Genomic DNA, 14,567 nt, shown 5'->3' with positions numbered 1-14,567 from the left:
TCACACTAACCCTCTGCATGTCCTCCTTCACTACAGTCATGAATCTTCTATCCAAAGCATAGCTCCACCTCTCTCCACAGAGACTCCTGCCTGACCTCATCTGTCAGACTTTTCATCATCACTGCAAACAAGGAGGAGCTGAGAGCTGATCCCTGATGTAATTGTACCCCCACCTTAAACCCATGTAACACACCACTGTATTGTATAACGGAAAATGAAATGGGATAGTCAATAGTAAGGGAAAGTCTACTAATACAGATGGAGTTACATAGAATTAAATAGAAACTCACATTTTAGCTGAATTGATTTATCTCTAAATGTATTTTTGGTATTATTCTCAATTAATTTAAATAATTCATTTACCTGATTCTTTATGTTTTGCAGTATTGTCATTCATACATTTTTTGTGGCTTCACTGATCCCAAGAAATCAGGTGCTCAGGTCACATGATGTTGGAGATCAACTAAACACATCATCCTAGTGTTTATCAGACTCGCCATGAGGGCGCTCACCTACACAGCACAGTGCAGGCAGCAGATTTTACAAAGAAACACAAACCTGATAAAACCTGGAAGAGGTTTCTCACACTCACACACACACACACACACACACACACACACACACACACACACACACACACACACACGGGCTCTAGAGTGCGACCAATGGTGGGACTAAAAAAAAAATCCTAGGTCGCACCGGTGTGACCAGCAGCTGTTCGAGTCTTTGTGTGGTCAACAACATTACACCCCTATCGTGGTCTAAACCAATCAGAGATAGTCAGGGGCGGGAACTCTGATTGGCTGTGTTCCAGATATTCCTGTAGTCCTTCGTGTGTACGTTTGAAAGTGCAGGTGGATAGAGGGAGGTGAGTAGCTTGAATAAAGCGATATCGCTTCATTAAATCCTGAATAGACTTTTAAATATGTATTTTGCCAGAAACGCCAGAATCTCAGGTTAAAGCTCACAAAACAACTTCAACAACCACCAAACAGCAAATGAGAGAGCAGGAAAACGGATTCCACACAAAGACGCATCAGAATCAGCTTTCTTTTTCTCGGCTTTCTCACCCTACGGACACGCCGTCGGGGCTGAGAGCCGACAGCTCACTGATTCTGATGCGTCGGGTCCGCGCTGTGTTTACGTCTTTTTTGCGCTACATTCTGAGCTGCAGGTTTTGTCTCTCTCCAACAAAAATTCACTGAACCAGCAGCAAAAGAAGCAGCAAACTACACTTCACATTTGATAACATCATCATGAATTCCCTCTTACTTTTGCTGTTTTGATAAAAATCACACTTCCTGCACAGCTCTCTCTCTCTCTGTACATCAAGAACAGTTTCCCGTCTCAAATCTGTTTTCCACATTATTCATTCGCTTATTACCCACCAGTCTACCGTTGTTTACAGTGCTGTCAGCTGCTGTCTATTTTTTTAATATATACCTCAAATGACCTCTGACAGGAAAGCCTGTTCTGCTTTTCAGTACTGAAGAAATTTAAACTTTTAAAAATTATGCAAAATTGCAGAATATTTTTAAGGTTATCTGCTATAAAAAGTCAGGCCAGGAAAATCTGCTGTTTATCTCGTGTTTTTCTGACACAAAGGCATCTGCTGTGATGCTCACACCGCTGATGAAGTCTCACATGTATCAGTACTGATAAGTGATTAGAATTATAATATTTCTGACTGTCTGAGGCAAAATTGAATCGAATCAGCAAACAGGTCATCAGGAGGCAGAAATGATGATTAAGTTTAACGTCGTCTACAATACTACCACAGAGTGCCAACGCACTTTTTCAGTAACGTATCTTTCTTGTAGAACTTTGCTCCTAATAAAGAACTTTAACTAACAATCTTGTTAACACAATCATTTACAATGATTATCTTTATGAACAGCAATAAATAAAATCCAAAAAGAAGCAAGCATCCTGTTTGAGAATCCCTTATTGAGGCTTAAAATTGATCTTAAATGTGTTTTTAAGAATCTGTTTCTCCCCGATGCTCATCAGGGAAAGGCCCTGTTGCCATGAGCAATGCTATTTTTTACATCAATGACCAGATCATTTATATCCCCTATCAAATCCTCCTCCAAAGCAGGTCCAACCAATGAATAACCTTCATAACATGTCGAACCCACAGTTAAATCTGAAGTTAGCTCACCAAGCCTGAAAGCTTCAAGCGTGCACTATTTCTTCCCTCTGTCTCTTTTGATCTGAAAACGAATTAATCCTAAACCTGCCAACCTTTATCGGCTATGATAGCATTCAGGAAAGAATCAAAGCATTAACCGTGCACAGGTTACTGCTTCTTCTAAAAGAAGAACAGTAAAGAAAACAACTGCATTTCCTCTAAATCTCCAGTAGAGGTCGCTTGTAATCCATCATTCACAGCTGGGGTTGACCATAGCAGCTTCCAGTTCACCGCATTGCTCCAGGGCTTATGGGCAGTCTGTGCTGTGATTTTTAGCTCAAACAGTCAATACTGATAAATTCTCCTCATATGCATAAAATCTTTTAATCAATAAAAAAAAAACGACACTAATGTGGGCAGTTTGCTTAATGTACTCACTGAATATATTTCTTCTGTCTTTGGACTGCTGGTCAAACAAAAACAAAACTAATAACTGCATGTTTTCTATTTTATTCCCATGTGTGATTGTTGGGAAACTTTGCAGCTTCACTGTGCAAACTGCATATTTTCCACTTAACATACTTGGATATTCACTCTAGAAAAATGAGTAACTGTGCCCCTGATTATACTCATTATTGAAGATCACACAGCTATTAAACGGTAACTACTCAGAGTTTTCCTACAGTCAAAGCAGTTCAGCTCAAATGTTGCTTTCAGCTCACTACAAACTAAAGTGGTGCTGGCAGTGACACAGGAGGATTAATAAAGCAAAATACCTCTTATCCACACTTTGTTTTCCCCTGTAAAGGCAGGGTGCACAGCATGGAAGGCTCCAAAGACAAAGAGTTGGGCTGCATGCTGTGATCATTTCATTAACATGAAAATCCTGAAAATGTTTGCAAGATTTACATGATGACGTACTTATCCTGAAAGTCTGGGACAATGCTGATGTTTAAATCACAGGCTGTAAATAAAAGATGACCATAGCCAGGGGTGCACATAAGTCAAAATAAAAATAAAAAACGCGCACCAGATAAGAAGTTGTAACGCGCGTTTGCGTACATAAGATTTTCTGGAGGAGGACAGACATTTGTTTAGAACTCTTGAAGATGTCGAAGACGCTCCTTTAAGCAATTACTTTGGACATTTCTTTGGAGGTGGAGGAACACCAAAGGAGTCCGAACCGCAAAAGAAGCGCGTATTCTTGGAAAAGTGGTTGCATGAGGTGAGCTGGCTTCTAACAAATGATGAACGCACAGAGATGTGGTGCAGAATATGCCGTGAAAATCCCACTCTAGCGGACAACTTCTTATCTGGTGCGCAGTTTTTTTTTGACAGCACATGCACAACTGTGGACCACTTATGTAAACCCCAGACCATAGCTCTCAGGTCTTATAAGTGGATGAAATCTACATCCTCTCTAATGTTCAAGAGGGGGCAATTTTTGTTCATGCCCTACCTGGCCTGCTGGCTAAACTTTGCTAGATCCGCCCCTGCACAGTTACCAGCTGTCAGCTACGTAGAAAAAGATCCTGGTGTAGAAAGTAACATTAAATAAATTGTAGCAACAGCTTATCAAGCGTAAACGTGCTGCTGTTGTTCAACTGCTGGTTTCCTCTTTCTGGCGCAATGTGGGCGATAAACAAACAAAAGAGACGGACTCGCGACAGAAAAGCCGATCAGCTGATCATTGATCAGTTTCATGATTGAAGTAGCAGCAGGAGAGAGAGAGAGAATGAGAGGCTACATATATCAGTTGTGAAGCTTAACATGGCAATGCTTCACAAACATTCAGAGATGAACTTACACACTTGCTTTACTTCTCTAGGATAACTTTCTCAGAGATTAAAAGCCGGTTTGGAAGCACGTAGCGAGGCTCCAAATGCTCAACCAGACCGCCGACAGGTCTCGCACGCCACAGCCGCTCTATCACGTGATGCATACTCTTCCGCCGTGCTACGGTTATGAGCTGGGTTATGCTATGTCTGAAGTTTTGTGAGGTGCTTTTCTGTATACGATTTCCGATCCAGTAATTTAGGTCAGACCGATACATAAGATCAGATCGGTCCATCTATAATAAGAACACAAAGTTTCAGTGAGCATCATCATGTCATGAGACACTTTATAAAGCAACCCGTTAGGTACTAAATCGCTGCCATCTATAATTCATCATTAATGTTACGATATATATAAGTTTAGTATCTTCTTCATTTTACATGCTTATACTGAACAAAAAACGACATTAACAAATGTGTTATGTTAATTGCAATGCAATTAAAAATAAGAAAAAGTAATTTATTGATCTAACAACAAAAGAGAAGGAATGGAAATTTAGCCATTTCAGAATCAACAAAGTAAAAGAGAATTTTTACAAAAGACACAAAAGGAACTATAAATGTTAAAATGAAAAGTGACTCTGACAGTGAAGAAAGGGAACCTGGCATGTTTGATGGAGATTTAGCGCAGCTGTTCAATTCAGAAACAGAGGCTGAGGACTTCAGTGGGTTTGATTGATGACAATTACGATTATGATGGTGGTAAAATAAATGCGAAAACCAAACTCAGTTATGCTCCCGCGCTATTTTTAAATACGCACACTTGTATGCTTGTGTGTGTTGTTGTTGTAAGGCGGACGTGGTAGAGGACACCATGAGAACGTTAAAGGGGGAAGTGTGGGCGTAGATTGTATATAAAACCCGCGCCCTATAATCAGGTGCGCCTTGTGTGTGTGTCAAATACAGTAATGGCACACATAACTGAGACTGCGCCTTTGAGTAGGGTGCGTCTTATGGTCGTGAAAATACGGTATAAATGTTAAAATGAAAAGAGCAGATGATTACGATCTGTTGTGCAGTATTATATTATAAAAAGTTAATGCATAAGGTATGAAAGACTTCCTCTATCCATCCTTGGGGCAACTGTTAATACAGATTTTTGGCAGATATTTCAATGAGTTTGAGCCAAAAATAAATAAATAAATACTCAGATTACTGCCAGGAAAGCAGCAAATGTGTGCCTTTTCTTCCTGTAGGTCAGTCAGTACTAGAGATGGACCGAGCCGATATTACGTATCGGTCCGATACTGACCTAAATTACTGGATCGGATATCGGAGAAAAATAAAAAATGTAATCCGATCCATTAAATATCACGAAAGCACCTCACAAAACTTGCAACACGCCGTAACTCACCTCAGAACGTTAGCACGTCGGAGCAGTATGCATCACGTGATAGAGCGGCTGTGGCATGGGGACCTGTTGGTGGTCTGGATAGCATGTGGAGCTTCGCTAGCAACCCGGCATTTCATCTCCGACAAAGTTATCCGGAGAGAAGTAAAGCAAGTGTGTAAGTCCATCTCTGAATGTTTGTAAAGCATTCCTGTGTTAAGCTTAACAAGCGACTGCCTCTCCTGCTGCTACTTCAATCATGAAACTGCTAATGATCAGCTGATCAGCTTTTCTGTCGCGAGTCCGTCTCTCTTGTTTGTTTTTGGCCCACTTTGCACCAGAAAGAGGAAACCAGCGGCTGAACAACAGCAGCACGTTTAAGCTTGATCAGCTGTTGTTAGAATTTATTTATTATTACTTTCTACTCGAGGATCTTTTTCTACATAGCTGACGGCTGTAACTGTGCAGGGGCGGATCTAGCAAAGTTTAGCCAGGGGAGCCGATAGGGCATGAACAGGGAAAAGGGGGCACAAAGACATACTTTTCTTTCTTATTCTCATTTAAAATGTCTAGCTTTTAATAAATAATTATCTGAATCTTACACCCAAAGTTTTAATTTGATGTAAAATGAATAGAAGTCAATTACTGTATATAGTGACTATTAAGTCTAATATATATACCCTAGTAAGCTATAGTACTTTTTCCTTTGGGAAGGTACCATCTGTGCAGTCTGCAATTTTGTTGAAGAAAGATGTTGAATCTATTTAATATTTCTTGAAAAATAATTGATTTCTGTGCATTTTTTTTCACACTGCATCAAATTAAGGTTGATTACGTTGATTAAGCATCATGAGGTGGAGCGTGAGGGGTGGTTCCCTATTTTTTATTTATTTATTTTTGTTGTTGCTGGGAGTTGGAACCCTATTAGTTAGGTTGCTTAATATTTACGCTAAGTACTCTTTAAAATACCAGAATAGGGAGGATGGTGTAGGTTTAAGTTTATTAGATTGATCAGTATTGCTGAACTATGAAATATTTTTTTTTTGCATACAGGTATAACAGAATAGCTTTAGTGTAGTTGTTCTTTTAAACTTGAGTATGAACTTATACAAAATGCAGCAAGATATTTTAAAAAACAGTTTTGTTGATTAAAAAACACTATCGGATTCATATCGGTATCGGCAGATATCCAAATTTATGATATCGGTATAAAAATAAAAAAGTGGTATCGTGCCATCTCTAGTCAGTACATGTCTAGCTTACATTTTATACAATCTAACTACAGCCTGCAACAAACCACACAAAACCATAAAACTGGATTCATAGATTTAAAATGAAGCACGCCTCCATTCGCCCGACCTCAAGAGGACAGATGTAGAAAAATCTCATGTTATTTCTGTGTAATAATGAACACAGCACTTCCTGTGTTTTTTCCCCTTCCTGAAGCAGCACACACACACACACACCTACCTGTGTACAGCTAACAATCCCCCCTCCTTCCTCCTGCAGACTAGGAAATGCCCAGCATGTACAGCAGGGTCTGATGTCACTAACTGCTTTCTTTAGATGCACTCATACAAACATAATAAAGCCCTGCCTTTGGCAAACACTTAGGCAAACTGCCGCCTGCTAATGAAACCAGAGCAGAAAACAAAGTACAAACAAGGGCAGTGATAAATAAACAGACTGCTGAGGGTAGATGCAGTCGGAAGGGAGGACATTGGTCCACTCCTAGTTTTTCTACCTTGGGGATGAGGAAAATCCCTTCGGTCTTTCATCTCTATAACTCACATATTTGTTTTTCCTCAGTGCTTTGGGGGGAGGCAGTTCACAAGAACTATAACACAAGCCACAGCAGCATGTGCCCTTTTTTTGGTGGCAATAGTGGAAAGTTTTCACTTCATGTTATGGTGAATTCTCCAAACAATGGCTGGTTTCCTGTGTGTACAAACTAAGATTAGCATGTTAGCACATCTGCAGTGCCTGGTAAGAGTCTCTCACTCACTCAGTGCCTGGTGGTGTCTGCTATTGAGCAAGGGGAGAGGACATGCTGCTTAGTTTTGCTCCTTGTCAGCTCAAAAATGCACAATAAAAGTTCCAATATTGGCAATGATAAACCGCCGAAGTCACCGGTTCATCAACATCAACAAAAAAGTTAATTTTCTCTGTATTTCTTTGTGTAGAAATATTTGATTTTCACCTCTTTAGATCCCTTCAGAAAAGGAAAACTGGACACTTCCAACATGATAAGCTTCTAAAACCACTTAAAACATTCAAATACTGGCTACTTTTACATTACATAGTTCTCATAGGACAATTTAAGTGATCCTTTTTTAATCTACTCTGACCATCACAGTTAACAGCTCAAAACGACACTACCACCATAACCTGTGATGGAGGAAACAAGTACTACTTCATTTTTCGGTGTAATCTGATAGAGCGCAGCACGTCTAACACTTCCCTCTAAATCGTTCGGGGCTTGAGTGTATGTGTCCACATTACTGTGCATCCTGATATCTTCAGTATTTTCATGTATTTGTGATGACATGACGTTAAGATCTTGCGATGGCCAGGCTCCATCTCTGTTACGCCGCTTCCTTTATCTGTGACAGATATCCATAAATGCTCTGATGTAATTCATTTCAGTGCATGAAGGGTCAGAGCTAGTCTTGAGGCTTCCGCAGGTCTGTTAGTGATGTTTCACTACAAAGCAATGTAGTGATTAGAAGCAAGGATTCAATATAATCTATGGTGTGTTTGGGCCACTGACTGTGTTTCCCAAACACACTGGCTGTAATGGACCCTCAATAATGAGCAGCACAGCTCTTTTCACATTAAAAACAACAGACGTGCTTTTACCGCCCGTGTGGACAGTTTTACTCAGCAACACCACCACATAAATTAGGAGGCCATTTTAAAAATAAAAAATAAAAAAAATCAGCTGTCTGTGCATTCATGTGAAAAACATTTCACAGGTTTCTATGCATAAACTGAGTCCATGTTTGCTGCTGTTACAGGAACTAAGTGGGTGCTAATCAGATGTACTTGATTAACTGATGAAAGTGTAAGCACCTCTTTAAAGGCTGAAGTTTTGGTAGTTTACTGGTTTGGAGCATTCAGCTGTGTTAACAACACCGCAGTCTTCTCAGGAGTGGATTTCATTGGAAATTCAGCCAAAGGCCAGACTGTGCAATGCTCAGAGAGACTGCAACAAACCCAAGAGCTAAGAACAAATAGCTCATACCAGCTGTCAAGCACAGTGGTGGAGGGGTGTTGATTTGGCCTTGTTCTGCAGCCACAGGACCTGAACAGTCTGAGTAGTTACTGAGCTGACCATGAACTCCTCTGTCTAACAAAGTATCCTAGGGTCAAATGTGAGGCTGTTTGTTGTTCCTGCAACAGTACAATGACCCCCAAGCACAGCAGCAAATCTACATGAGAACGGCTGAAAAAGAAGAATCAAGGTGAAGGAGTGAAATGCTGTGATGGGACCTTATGAGAGCTGTGCATAAATTAATGCCTGCCTGCACAGAGTCCTGTGAAAACTCACTGCACTGTATGCAGATAAAATGCCAGCTGTGTAGAAAAAAATTGAGATTTCTTGTAACCTTTGCTGCGACATGGGCTCTCTCTCTTTCTAACAGCACTACCTGCAGAATGAAGGGTGTCGTCAGCATGAAGGCAAAACAGCACACTAGAGCAGGGCGATATGGCCAAAAATATTTATCACGATATATATTTGAAAATTTGCGATAACGATATAACCGACGATATAATTGATGCGAGACAAAATACAACTCCACAACTTTACTAGCGCAAAAAGACAACCTTCCATTTATTTTCACTTAAACAAGAAGCTGGTTTTTATGTACATTAAAGCTTTATAAAAATGTAACAGTGCAAACGCAAATTCCTTGCTGAAAGTTTAACCAAAAGGCATTTCCAGTAGAAATGGGCTGACATATCCTGAGCATAACCATGTATAATATCCACTGAAGTTAAAAAGAGGTGCTTTGCAACATTAAACTGCAGTGTGCAGTACGCATTTTTCGGACCATAAGGTGCACGGGATTATAAGGCACATTAAGCGAAACAAAGCAGTCAGATAAATCAAACTTTATTAAACTCATTCTTCTTGCTTCCTCCACTTCTGTACCATTGATTCATTAATGTTGAATTCTCTGGCAGCTGCTCTATTCCCATGTTGTTGCAGTATATTAATGACTAACCTCGTATTGTGGATGGATTATCTCAGTTGTTCTCCTGACTGAAGTTTGGTCCGTTTACAGCATCCTGCCATGCGATTGCATTTGTCTCTAACCATGAGGAACCTTCACGTTAACTTTTATAAGTGGAAAAGTGTTAGTGTTCGTCCTCCAGCTTCACTGTTTATGTTATGCTAACATAGCTGTGTCGCTAGCGATCACGTAGCACATCATTATATACCAGCTAGCCCAACTTCAGTAACCCTACAAACGTCACTGCTGTTTAGTTTCCTGTCTTCATTTATGTTGGAAGTGATAGCAGAGCTGTACGTTTGAATTTTTCCAGAAATCTCTCAGTCAGAACATGCAATATCATGCTTAGGTAACTAGCGAAACTAGCGAGCTAACTTCCGCTAGCTTCCTGCTAACTTCTAACTCCGTTAAATGTAATAAATTTTGTTTTCATGGATGCCTGGAAATTAAACTTCATAGTTACACCTGGTAAAGCAGCAATGCTGATCGTTTTTATTAAAGATGAAAGAATTTAGACAGTTTTTAACTCTCAGTGATGCTGCAGTGTTCGTTTGACCTGAAGATACGGAGTTTAGGACCCAGATTACTCCCAGATTTTAGAGCATCTTAGTCCGACAAATACGACGATAACGATGGCCGCTTGCATCTTCTGCAAAAAAATGTGCTTTGTCGTGTATCTGACGGACAAACACCAAACCAGTTCCACATCACGGAAGTTGCACCATTTTTACAAACCAATTCTGGTTCATCTGTTTCACTCAACAATCGGCCATGTGCGTATGAAAACAAAGGCACTGCGCATGCGCGTTTTACTCCCATTCTATCGCGATATTTCATTTTCCTATCGTTGCCTAACATTATACCGGTATTACCGTGAACGGTATAATATGGCCCAGCCCTACAGCACACCACATTTAGTTATTCAGTTATTAAATGACTTACTAATAGTTTTTAAATACAAATCAACTCATACATTAGTCTACATTCTTCTAAATTAAGCTATAGGGCGATCTATTGGCTTAGGGAGCTCAGTGAAGTAAAAATGTTACGTTGAGCCATTGTAAGTGGAAATTGACAATTAAATTAATCCTATAATGTTAAAAATACTGTAACATATCACATGCAGGTTAATATGCATTTGCTGCTGCATCAGAGAAACCATTACCCATTACAGTATGAAGAGATGAGGGCTGCTCATAAAGATGCAAATTATAAGAGGCGTACGCAGAGTGAAAACAAGCTCACAATAAAGACGGGGGTAAGGGAAGCTGTGGTTCCCAAAGCGTAAAAGTTTGGTAGAAGTTCAACAAAGCTGCTCTCAGTTATGACATCATTGTGAACAGCTGCTCTGTGTGTGTGTGTGTGTGTGTGTGTGTGTGTGTGTGTGTGTGTGTGTGTCTTCTATCCAAGGATCTTTGGAGAGGAGTTTGCTGACTGCTCGACAGCTAGCTAAATAGGATCTTAACCCACTTAAGACGTGCAGCAAACCCCTGATTGTGTGTGTGTGTGTGTGTTTCAAGTGCAGAATGATGACTCAGCAGGGTGTGTGTGGATCGGTGTGTACATGATCTAACAAGCTTGTGGTGGGTTCCTCCCACTCTTCTCTGACTAGTTGAACCCTTGAGACGGAGACTTTCTCAGAGTGTGTTAGTTTTCAGTGGAAGACGTTAGTGAGGACACAGAAAACAAACAGATGACCAAGAACGTCTCCTCCAGAGAGCTTTCACTCCTTCCCAGTATGAACTACAAGCCACACAATAGTGTTCAGTGCCTCTTTTCCACACACAGCTTTTATTTGGGCGGGCTGCCCAGGTATACCAACACTGGCCCAGGGTACGTTTGGTGACTCATTTTTCCTTCTTTTTTCTCATTTCCCCATCTGCAGTCGATTAACTGGTGTTCCTCATATTTCGAAAGCTCAGTTGCTGCAGCTGCAGCTAGCTGTGACCCTCTCTAGAGCACACATGGCCAAAAGACGACCATCTTAATCTGACTTCTGACCATGAAAGAGTCATTCCATCTTAAGTGACCATGGCCTTCTGCTCAACCATCTCACATGATCTCAGATTAATTATGTTAGTAAACACTAAACCTACTTTGTGACAATAAACAACAGTGTGAATATCAGATGCTCGTCCTCCCATGGACAGACTTAAATATCATCAGGGCTTTGTCCAGTGATAATCTGACACAGATGGCTTACAGTATCTGCTGGCATTGTGTTAAATTAATAAGCTGTGTTCCTCTTTGTGAGGAACAGACTGGCAACCATTTATTTTTATATATACAAGGTTAACATGAGGTTTGACTTAAACAGTTTTCCTAAATGTTTAAAATAAAACAAAAATGCAAAGAACTTTTATTTTAGTAAAATAATAAATGAGAACAGGACGAAAATAATTAAAAACATTACTGAAATTCTTCTTCAAAATAAAAGCTGCTGGTGAAGTCAGACCGAAGCTGCTGACAGTCTCCTGTTTGAAACCGGTGCACTGCTGCCAATGAGTGGCCTTGCAAATGAACAGTTTTCATCACAACACCTCGAATGAGCATCATTGCAGATTTTATTTTAGCCCAACACCAACACAGCTGAGCCAAATGTCGTTTGGCGCTGTAGTTTAACATGCGGCTCATGCAGTCTCATGGCTGAACATCCAGCACAAAGACTGAGCCTCTCTGTCATATTTGAAACAAACACCTGCAGCCCAATAAGGAAAAAGCATTTTCCATGACTTTACAGTAGGAAAACCACAAAATGAGCACATGCGTAAAGGTTCCCTGTCATTAATGGCTAAATCTGACAAACCTCCCCGCCGGCATGCTGTTAAACACAGGGTGGAGCTCAGCACACATACACGACTTTTTAAAAGCCTCTTCAGCTCAGGAGGAGCTGGACAACTCTCAGATGCACTCAGCTGTTTCTGAAGAAATAAACATGAGCAATGCAACCTCCACGGGCATTGAACGCACAAAAAAATCTGCAGAAATCCAAGCTCAATATTCTCAGCTGACGCAGACAGAAACTTAAGACTTAAATTGACTGCTGTGCTATTTAATCTGTTTATATGAGCTTCTGATAATCTGAACAGATTCAATGAGTAACAACAATGAACCTGAACAAACTTTTATGAAAAAACACAGACAAAAGAACAAAAAAGCTGTTATTCAATGTGTGTGTGTGTGTGTGTGTGCGCGCAATGTCTAATGCGACGGTCATTGCATTAGAGAAGAGGTCTGTCATGATACAGCAGCACTTCTACACAATGTCACTCATTCATTACCCTCACTTTAACCTTTTCATAGCCAGCGCTGTTCTTGCCCGTCTGTGTTTATGCAAGTTGTAAAGCAAGAGTGCATCCCAGCATAACTGCCTTTTAGCAAGGCAGGAAATCCCTCACTGAACAAATATGCAGTTGGTGCATAAAGCCATTTGCAGACATTTAAATACGGCTAAAATTCAGCTGAACATCATTATAGTGTTGATGTCATTTTCTGTAAATCTGATACTAATTTAACCAACAGCAATGTAGGGGAAAAAATTCAACACAAGCACAAATTAGATCAGGGAACATTGTTTTTTTTTTATAAAAATAAATAAATAAATCTATCAATAAATGAAACTTAATCTGGACTTTGGTACGGTGATAATGACCTTTTCCCAGGTGCCAAAGTGACATCTTTAAATCTGTTCTGGCTAACAGACAGACATCAACAGTGAAAGTGATGGAAACGTTCCTGTCACTACCCGATCCGTACCGGAAACCCGATCGGTACCCCGCATGCGCGAAAGGTTTCTACTTCCGGTCGTAGCGTTTTACGATAGTTACAGGTCAGAGTATCTGTTAAGATGTTAAGAATAACAAGTATATCTTAAAATGTTTGCAATAATGAAGCATTTCAGTACAATGTAGACAAAAACGAAAAATAAAAAGAAAGTTACGGATCAGGACTCTCCGATCCTTACTGCGCATGTGTAAAGTCTGACCGTACAAATCGGGTCTACCCGATCCGTACCGCGCATGTGCAGATGTTTTCTTCTTCTTCTGTTCGTTTAATGGCAGTTTACTCCCCAGTGTACGAGGATACCGCCACCTGCTGACCGAGCGAATAAACCCTATTATAAACTGATTTATCGTCATTACAAACGTGTGTTAAATCTGATTTAGCGATAGTCGAGTGTGTTTATGCTTGTCTGTGAGGAGAGGATTGTTGGAATAGTGATGATGATGTGCGCTATCACTGTCAATTGTCAGTAAACACTTAATCTGGCTGATGAATCTACACGTGAGATATTACAAAGTCTGCATTATTAACTCTGTAATTAGGCGCCATTCTTCTTATTTTACGGCGCTGTTGCTCAATCGGGGGACGCTCTCTGTTGAGGAGAAAAGCATGAATTTCTTTGTATACGGATTATCCATTGTTTAAATGTCCCGGGCAGTCGAAAAGAAGGCAGAGCTGTTGAGAAATGCTAGGAGCTAACTGGGCGCTAACCGCATCATTCAAATATATTGAATGTCGCAAAGAGAGGAAGTGACGTAAGATTTGCGCATGCGGGGTACCGATCGGGTTTCCGGTACGGATCGGGTAGTGACAGTTCCTCTGTAACAATCACAAAGTCGCTGAGGGGGATGTTTTCACGCATCAGCACAGAGAGTGACAGCCTAACAGTCACAGAAATCTCTCGGGGTTTCCACCAGCACACAGCAAGCCCGCAGCGCCAAGCAGCTTTCTTTTAAAGCTACACTTGTTTTTAAGCTACAATTTAATGTGAAAATAGTTGGACAGTTCACCAGTGACATCTTTAAAACGTAAACACTCTCTAGGAAACCAGCAAGGTGACATAAGTGCGCTCTACCCTCAAGTACAGCAGGAGAAAGTTCACTGATGTCGGACAAGAGGGTCTGGCTTGGTGTGGGACCTTTAGGCTTTTCTACACTTAACTCATCACACCGTGCATCTATGGGCGTTGTTCGGTGCACTGGGGCACAGTCATGATAGAACAGGAAATAGACTTTCCCCATATTTTTCCC

At 40.6% G+C, this 14,567-nt stretch overlaps 1 protein-coding gene across 3 annotated transcripts in view; it reads right to left on the bottom strand.

Annotated features, from left to right (window-relative positions):
• Positions 1–14,567, bottom strand: part of exoc6b (exocyst complex component 6B) — a 130,527-nt gene that overhangs the window by 109,282 nt on the left and 6,678 nt on the right. The window lies entirely within an intron of this gene.

The sequence above is a fragment of the Maylandia zebra genome, linkage group LG3 (assembly GCF_041146795.1).
Source record: "Maylandia zebra isolate NMK-2024a linkage group LG3, Mzebra_GT3a, whole genome shotgun sequence".
In the NCBI taxonomy this organism is placed as follows: domain Eukaryota; kingdom Metazoa; phylum Chordata; class Actinopteri; order Cichliformes; family Cichlidae; genus Maylandia; species Maylandia zebra.
The sequence above is the reverse complement of the archived record's forward strand: the minus strand, read 5'-3'. Positions and strand labels throughout refer to the sequence as shown.